We start from the raw sequence: 8,671 nt of genomic DNA on the forward strand, positions 1-8,671 counted from the left end.
GTGTGTGTGTGTGTGTGTGTGTTTGTTTGTGTGTGTATGTGTGTGTGCGCGCACGTGTGGGCGTGCACACATGCGTGTATGTGTTGACCGCATACAAAGCCATACTGTACATGTAGATGTATAAACGTACATGCCTCATTGACCACTGCGCTTCGTTCATCACAGCCGCCATGTTGTGTGGGGAGAGATGCACCTCCTCATGTATGTACGGTATGCCCTAATGTATGTCTATTAAAACCATTATAACAGTATACTGTGCGTATACACGGAGACGATACACTGAGTCGTTTACAAAACGTTTAGCGTACGGAATGGTCTCAAGTGTCCACATGAGACCACTGAGAACGTTGCCGACTGTGGTAGTGTTGGAGGGAGCTGTACTATCAGACTGTGGTGGTGTAGGAGGGAGCTGTACTATCAGACTGTGGTGGTGTAGGAGGGAGCTGTACTATCAGACTGTGGTGGTGTAGGAGGGAGCTGTACAGCTGTACTATCCGACTGTGGTAGTGTAGGAGACAGCTGTACTATCAGACTGTGGTAGTGTAGGAGGGAGCTGTACTATCGCGCTCAGTAGCATTAACGTAACGCAGATGGTTCAGGGGTCTGAATGCAGACCACAGATTCCTATAGGCTGGATTCTGAAGGCTCATAGGGGTGGATTTTGAAGCGGAGGTTGATTCTGAATGTTCATACTACCCAATAAATAGAGTCATGGCACTAATGTCACGTGTACGCTCCAGGGAGGGAGCGCTCCGTTGTGTTCACTTGGACCGCGTGGAGGTGCCAAAAGTCGGGGGGATGAAGATTTACTATCCCCCTGGTTTACACGGCGCTGAGTCGGTCAGCGGTCTCTCACGGGGCTAAAGGTCGCCCTTTACAAGAACCTAACGGTACTGGGGTGTTTTTTAGGATTCTTTCAAATCCGCCTCCCCCTGCACAGTACAAAATGGCAGTACAAAATATGTGTATTCGAGGCCCAATACGCTGGCTCTGTGTGGCTGGAAAGTCTAAACGAGTAAAAATCTTTGCGGATTCACCTAAATCATTTTCATATGGATGGTGCCTAAGTCTCTCCACTATTACAGTATAAGCCATCAAAACTCATAAAGCATGCATGTCTATTGAAGCAGGCGGTCAGTCCACTATTAAAACCATCATAACTCATGATACATGTAGTACAGAAATGACAATAATCAAACAGAGACAGTCATCATGTCGCACATGCACAGTTTAACTCGGACTCGTGTTGCCACGCAAAGCCACAGAAATCCCCCAATCCAGGAGAAATTCAGGAGAAATGACAATTCAGGACAATCAGGAGTACCGCAGGAGATGGGGTCAAAATTCGGGAGACTCCTGTCGGATTCAAGAGTGTTGGCAACCCTGAGAACTGTATGTCTCCACTATTAAAATCCTCAAAAAAGCACATATGTCTATTGAAGCAAGTCAATCCACTATTAAAACCATCATAACTCCTAATGCATGTGTATCTCTTCTCTATTAAAATAATCATAACTCATAAAACCATCACAGCTCACTGAAAATCTCAACTCATTCTAACATTCTTTTGGTTCTTTTGGAAATGTCAGAACATACACATTAAGCACTTTTTTATACTTTGGCTATTTGTGAAAAGGTTCGACAAAGATTTTAGCGCTCTTAAGTTTGGTAGCCTACTGTAAGTCTATTTTGATACCAATACCCAAGTAAATATTTGAATACAGGCCTTTTAACTTGTCAGAGAGTATTTTACAGTACAGTGGAATTGCTACTTTTGTGAGTGACGTGGTTATCTTTTCCAATAATAATCTAAATCTTCAAAGTAGCTTGGAACTAAAGTTTTCAAATACGTAGTTCTGAGATGTAGTGGACTAGAAATAAAAAAGATATACTGTATAAAAAGATAATCTCAAAAGTGCGTGCATGCGTGTGCGCATGTGTGTACTCTGTTGTGGGCTCTTTTTAACTCTTTTTTTTACATCTTCCATTTCTGACAGATGTGGGATTCACTTTTAAGGCATATTCTCTGTCATGAGAATTAAACCCTTTTAATAGTCCCAAGATGTTACAGCCACGCACGCACGCACGCACGCACGCACGCACGCACGCACGCACGCACACACACACACACACACACACACACACACACACACACCGCACGCACAAACAAACACAGGGACGTAAAAAAGAGCCTAATTGCCTCAGAGAAAGAGTTTTCTAAACCGAAAACATAGAAATTCAGCATTATGTGTTTTATACTCCACAGCAAACAAAACCACATCACAGCTGTCGGGTGAAAACCTCGTATGTCCGAAACCCTTACTTTTTCCAGGGGAAAAAAAGAACCTCTGTTCCAATGGATTAAATGTGGTTATTTATTTAGTTAATACTTTAAATTGGTTCAAAATGTATAAAAGTGGCAAACACACACACATGCTCGTAGAATAGCAGACCTGCTATTTGTGTGTGCAACGGTCGGAGTAGACTAGGGCAGGGGTCTTCAACAGGGGGTCCGGGACCCCTAGGGGGTCCTCAGAGTTACTACAGGGGGGCCTCCAAATCTGTGTTTTTTCCTTTTTTATATTAACCACTTGAACCCTAGCGTCCATAATTGGAGAACATCAGCCAAAAAGTGCAGATCTACAAGCTCACAACGCCTCGTGCTGCGAGGGGTTGTGAGCTTGTAGATCGGCTATTTTTGGCTAGCTTTGATGTAGAGGGGGAAAAGAGCAGACCAAGTACAGAACGAAATGTCAACTTTATTAAGTATTGACGGTTCAAGTGGTTAAATATCTGAAAACACAAATGTACATGATTGCAAAATACACTGATGATTGTGCTGTCAAACAATGAAACTATATGGAATCTATGAACAGGTTGTGGGGGTCCCTGATTCATCTCCCTCTCAGCTATAAGGGGTCCCTGGCCTGAAAACATTCAAGACTCCCGGACTATAGGGCATTCATTCACGAAAAGGAAAACGGATCAAAAAGATACAGAGATACGAGGTTTCATGCCCGACAAACCCACATGTTGGACAGATTAGTACAACCGGGCTAAAATATACAAGACTTAAAACAAAAAACAAAACCTCTTCAAAAGGCTCCACGGTGGTTTGCACAAACAGCTTGAATGAATATATATGACATGTCAGGAAATGTCCCCAAACAATGACATCTTTCACTGGCGGTCACACTAAACAATAGGCAGTGCTGGAAACAAACTAAGTCTGTGTACTCAAGTGCTTATAAGTACACTTTTGAGGCACAATTTGCTTTACTTGAGTATTATTTCCAACTTATGATACTTTTATACTTCTACTCCAGTGTTTCTCAACCTTTTCAGGCTGTGACCCCCAAAATAATCATATTTTAACTGGGGACCCCCCACCCTGAGGAGCACTAAGAGTTGAGGCATTACATTTTGTATAACGCGGTTCTATTGTGAAAATAGCAGATCTACATGCTCACAACATCTCGCGTTGCGAGGCGTTGTGAGCATGTAGATCGGCTATTTTCACAATTTCTCCCTCTAATATGTGACAATTTAGCCAATGTTTAATTTGTCACTTTAGAGGTATTAAAAAGTCCTTAAATTGTCACTTTAGCAATGTGCATAAACCCTCTATACACTTAAACGTCATGTTGGTTTGTTTAGCTGTTGAGAGAGAAAACAATGTTGCACATTAAGCTAATTGTCTGGGGACCCCATAAAATCATTTGGGGACCCGCCTGGGGGGTCCTGACCCACAGGTTGAGAACCACTGTTCTACTCTACCGAATCTCAGAGGCAGATTATTCATTAATTATTTGACAACTTTAGTTACTTTAAGATTAAGATTATTACAAAAACATGTTATGCGCTTTAGCCATGTTTTAGATGTGAGATTTTGGTAGATCTGCTCTTTTGGATCAAGTTTTTTTTTTTTTTTTTTTACAATATATTTATTGAGTTTTTTTCCCCTTTTTTGACAAATGTTGACACATTTAATGTTGGTGCTGTTAGTATATTTTAATGACAATACTTTTGTACTTGAATTCAGGTTATGTTTCGAATACAGGACTATTACTCGTAGCAGAGTATCTTTTACTTTTGTTTTTTTTACTGCTGAGTACTCCCCCCCACAGACAATAGGGACAATAGGCCAATTTCCATAACCATATCCCGCTGAAGAAACAGACCTCAAATATGACTTTGACAACAATATAGAATCCCCCCCCCAAAACCACCCCTAATTGGTCTGATTTGTCTGTTGTTGTCTTTTGTAACAAGCCTTTTCTGTTGCACACAGCAGGGAATGAATGCAGGATGACAGGGACAGGGTTTTATTCTCCGAAACAATCTTTCTTCGCTTGCCTAGCATGCTGAAGACAGTCTGGCACAGAGCGATGCAGAGTCGTTTTCTATGTAACACGTTCCCAGCAGGGGGGGTCCCCACATTATTTTGGGGGGCGTCCCCAGATGATAATGTCCAATATTGTTTTCTCACTCAGCAGTAAATTTAAAGAGCCTTTCAGATCATAACCTGACTCATAACCTGACCGCTGAAGGAGGCGGTCCCTTTTTTCAAGCTATTTGGCAGGTGATTGGATGGGGCCTTCTGTCTATCACAGTCTGGGTGTGCCAACTCCAACCACTCATATTGGGGCGGCCGCGGCTGCATGACGTATAGTAGCTGCGCCAGCAGGAAAGTAAACACTAAACGCAAGCCTCTTTTTTTCAAACGCACTTCACGTCGCGGTCCCCTGCGCCCCGCCTCGATCCCCAAAAGAGGCTTGCAGCAGCTCATGGTAGTGGCAAAGATGAACAGAGAAAGAACTACAGTGCCACACTGCAACAGGCGCTTCTCAGTCGCGCCACACCCGGTCTCGCTCAGATCTCGCCCGTATCTGCCGCTGATTGGTTCGAACCGTGTTCAGGAGGCCCAGAACCCCATATCCACAACTTTCCAACGTCCCATCGTGCATTGCGCAGAAGGCGAGCGGCATTTCCGGCGTCGCAGCCGAGTGTGATCTACAAGCTCACCATGGTTGCATCTGCGACGTGACGTGAGTTTGCCTTGTACCGTTGTTTTGGGTTGAGATTGGCACATTTCCTGGGGCAATCTGCCCAGATCATGCATGTCACACGTGTCTTCTTCTTTTTTAGTTTTTACTCTCAAAAAACGCCTGCAATGTAGTGCATTTGAAACTACATTGCAGTGCACATCATGGGGTGATCACTGCTTGCCTCCTGTGAATTGTTTTATTTTTATTTTCTGTTTATTTTATCTTCATTTCGTTGCTGAGTGAAGTCAGCAGACAAAGTGACATGAGTGAGATGAAAAAACCTGAGTGAAATGTGCCAATGTCAACCAGAAACATCGATATGTGTCTGCTGCTAACCGGAAGTGCTAACTGCAGATAATGCTACTGTAAAGTCTTGCGGAAACAGGTGGATACAGTTATGTATATTCCATTCTGATATGTCTATATGGAGATATCAGACATCCAAGGCTGACCTCATAAGACTCTCTCCTATAGGATCCCAGATACATGGACGGATTAACCCCCGCGAGGGCCCCTGGCCGATAATTTTTTAGGGGCCCCCACCCCCCCCAAAAAAAAAAAATTTTTTTTTTTCAAAAATATATATATATATTTTTTTTTTTGGGGGGGGGGGGTGGCGCAGTTCAGGCCAAAGGTGGTATTGCAGCTGAAAATGCTCTGAGAGCCATTCAAAAATGGGAGGCTCTCTATTAGGAGTGGTAATTTAGCCTCAGACCTTTTGAAAAACGTTTTTGGGACATAAACAATATGACATAAATACTTTTTAAATGCATGGTGTATCACCTTTAAGCCATGATGATCATCTGTGGACCAAGAAAGCACCTGTAGACAACAGAGGAGGGGCCCACACATTTGATTTTTGCTTAAAATATACATTTAATTTTTGTAAATTGTCATTGACCACGCAGGCCAGTTCCCCCAAGGGCCCCTGAGAGCCAAGGGCCCCTGGCAACGGCCCCACTGGCCCAATGGTTAATACAGCCCTGCCCAGATATGGAGATAACGGATGTAGCCGTGACGTCAGGACGTCCTAGAACCCATTCTGGAGCTCCATATGGGGCTGGACAAAACCTCCATTTCCTGACATCATATAGACCAGGGGTGGGCAACTTTGATGCTGGAAAGGGCCACTATACACACACACACACACACACACACACACACACACACACACACACACACACACACACACACACACACACACACACACACACACACACACACACACACACACACTCCAGAGGGCCACAATGCATATACAGTCAAAAATAGCAAAAAAAATAGAAGATCTACAAGCTCAAAACGTGTTGCAGTGCAGTCCAAACGGGAGCCCCCCAGGGATCCGTACTTGGCCCTCTCCTTTTCTCCCTGTACACTAAATCCCTTGGGGCCGTCATCTCTGCTCACAACCTATCCTATCGCTGCTACAGTTTACAGTTTACAGTTTAGGCATTTAGCAGACGCTTTTAATCCAAAGCGACTTACAATAAGCAGATACAAACATCACAATAATAAACAAGATAATATGTCAGTACATTAACAGCAATATAACAATGTAAATGGATATCTATCTAGAGAAAACACAATATAATCAAAGTTCTAAAAAAAAACAAAAAAAAATGCTAACTAGCTTGTATGGTCATTGATTTTACTGCTATGCTGATGACACTCAACTGTTTTTGTCCTTCCCCCCTTCTGCCACCCAGGTGGAAGAACGCATCGCTGCATGTCTGGCCGACATCTCACAGTGGATGTCAGCCCACCACCAGGGGCGGGCTGGCCATCTGGCATACAGGGCATTTGCCCGGTGGGCTGGTAGGCTAGGGGGCTGGGGGGGCTGGTGTAATAAAAAAAAGAAAGAAAATAGCCAAAGTTCTGACACATTTTGGCACTAATCATGTTCATACTCCGCTGTTTGGTGGTGAGAACTGTATGTTATACAATTTATGGATTGTGTAGTTGTGTAGTTATCATTTGTTGTCTGTAAAAGTTGTGGTATTAAACACTTGTGTATTTATATGTGCCGCCCTCGACCGGTATATCTTCGCGCGCGTTGGTTGTGGGGGCTGGTCTGGCCAAGATGCCAGGGCTGAATTTTAGTCCCAGTCCGTCCCTGCCCACCACCTCAAGCTGAACCCGGACAAGACGGAGCTTCTCTTCTTCCCAGCTAAGTCTTGCCCACTATTTCCATAGAAAATGCATTGGTGACTTCAGTTCCAACTGCTAGAAACCTTGGTGTGGTCCTGGACAGCCAGCTATCATTCAAGGCACACATTGCATCCGTCACCCGGTCCTGTAGGTTCACACTCTATAACATCGGTAAAATCAGACCTTTCCTCACCCAGGAGGCAGCCCAGCTCCTCATCCAGACATCTGTCATATCAAAACTTGACTATTGTAACTCTCTCCTCACTGGTCTCCCGGCATGTGCACTTAAACCTCTCCAACTGATCCAAAATGCCGCGGCATGACTGTCTCCCCCCTTCTCCGCAGCCTCCACTGGCTCCCGGTAGCGGCCCGCACTGAATACAAAACACTGATGCTGACCTTCAAAGCAGCCAAAGGTATGGCTCCTCCATACCTCCAAAACCTGATCAACCCCTACACCCCCACCCGTTCACTTAGATCAGCCAACACAGGGATGCTGACAGAACCCTCGCTAAAAACCCCAGGGCAAAAATCCACTCGTCCGAGACAGTTTTCCCTCCTGGCCCCCAAGTTGTGGAATAAACTCCCTGTCGCACTTAGAACAACGGACTCACTCGCTAGCTTTCGCCTTGGACTGAAGAATCACCTTTTCAGACTCCACCTAAACCCTTAGCACTACTGAAAAATCAATGACCATACATGAAGCTAGTTAGCATTTTTTTTTTTTTTTTTTTTTTTTAGGACTTTTTTTCTTTACTGATTTTATTGTGTTTTTTCTAGATAGATATCCATTTGCATTTATTATATTGCTGTTGATATACTGACACATTATCTTGTTTATTATTGTGATGTTTTTATCTGCTTATTGTAAGTCGCATTGGATTAAGGCCCTGTCCAGACGACAACGGATTTTTAATCCCCGGGGAGGTAAAGCCACGAACGCCCATGGGTGTCCACATGCAAACGCATGCAAACGGAGGACTAGACGAATAGTTTCCAAAACTCCGGCTGCAGTGCATTTTTGTTACCCGGGCGTATTTATTTTGCCTTGTGGACACCGTAAACGGAGAAGTTCTTTGCTTGCATGCTTACGTCACCTTGTGCTCCTCGCCTCCTCCTCCTTGCTATGAGAAAAACCCATGGTGGTCTCTGTAGAATCCATCCATATTTATGAGCGCATTCACGACATGTTAACATTAGAGAGCTCAGCTGTCTTGTTTAGGGATGGAGCCCTATTTAGCCTAATGAATGATTTTAATGATATTTGTTACTCTTGTCAAATGTCATCTTCATAAATGGTGGTCAGCCACGATCTCACAGTCTCAAAAGATACCAGTTATGTTCTGAATTTGATGTCTCACATAGCTTTCCACCGGCTCAATAAGCCGGATCGATAAGGTGCTCATTATCAATAACGAGATACAGCCCTAGTCTTGTTAACGGAGCATATCTGACGCGACGTGCCTGCCTCTTCT

Source organism: Nannobrachium achirus (assembly GCF_963921795.1).
Source record: "Nannobrachium achirus genome assembly, chromosome: 10".
Lineage (NCBI taxonomy): Eukaryota > Metazoa > Chordata > Actinopteri > Myctophiformes > Myctophidae > Nannobrachium > Nannobrachium achirus.